The following is a 705-nucleotide window of genomic DNA, read 5'->3' as shown; positions in this document are numbered from 1 at the left end:
AAAAAAAAAAAAAAAAAACAAGAAAACCTTCAGTTTATCACCATCACAACTTAAATAGGACAATACAGCGGTCTTTCTTCAACTCAACTCTTCTCCAGACCTATCACTGCATTACCTCAATTTGGAAACATTCAAAAAACTAAGATAAATGCATATACGTCAACTTCTATTTTGGGGTTCCCCCCTCCAAGATCTAGTACCTGCAGGGAAAGATTTTAGAGACATTAGAAGACTAGGTGAGAAAACCTTCCTTTGGACTATCCCCTTCAAATTATAACTCAGTTGACCTTTTGGCAAAGCCTTATTTGTAGAATTGACATCCCTGACAATGGTCTCAGTATTAATAAATCACACAGTCAATTAAAGAGGAAAATCTCCAGATGACTTGAATTGATAAACTGGTGTTCTGTGGGGTACAACGGTCACCGTGATATTAGAGTTCTGATGGAAGAAAACTAAAAGAGGACCCTGAGTCTCTGATGCCAGATGTAGAACTGAAGCCCTTCTGAGAAAACAGCGAAGCCTGGGTCTCACCTTTATGAAATGCCAGCCCAGGTGTGGTCCCAGGGTGGCCTGGAGCAGGGATTCTCAAATCCGGTGTTACAGACCTTTGGGACCAGACAATTCCTTGGCTGGAGGAGGGAGGACATCTGTCTTGTACCTAGTAGGATATAGGAAGTTTAGTACCCTATGAGATGCCTACTG

The 705-nt window shown here is 41.6% G+C and overlaps 1 non-coding gene across 1 annotated transcript; it reads left to right on the top strand.

Moving 5' to 3' along the window:
* The first annotated feature begins 375 nt into the window (after positions 1 to 375).
* LOC111727834 lies at positions 376 to 450 on the top strand. The gene has a single exon (XR_002775289.1). It is a non-coding gene; the product is annotated as a small nucleolar RNA SNORD28 (small nucleolar RNA).
* Positions 451 to 705: the final 255 nt, after the last annotated feature.

This window comes from Otolemur garnettii, unplaced genomic scaffold (assembly GCF_000181295.1).
Source record: "Otolemur garnettii isolate 467f Iridium unplaced genomic scaffold, OtoGar3 scaffold00126, whole genome shotgun sequence".
NCBI classification, from domain to species: Eukaryota; Metazoa; Chordata; class Mammalia; order Primates; family Galagidae; genus Otolemur; species Otolemur garnettii.
The sequence above is the reverse complement of the archived record's forward strand: the minus strand, read 5'-3'. Positions and strand labels throughout refer to the sequence as shown.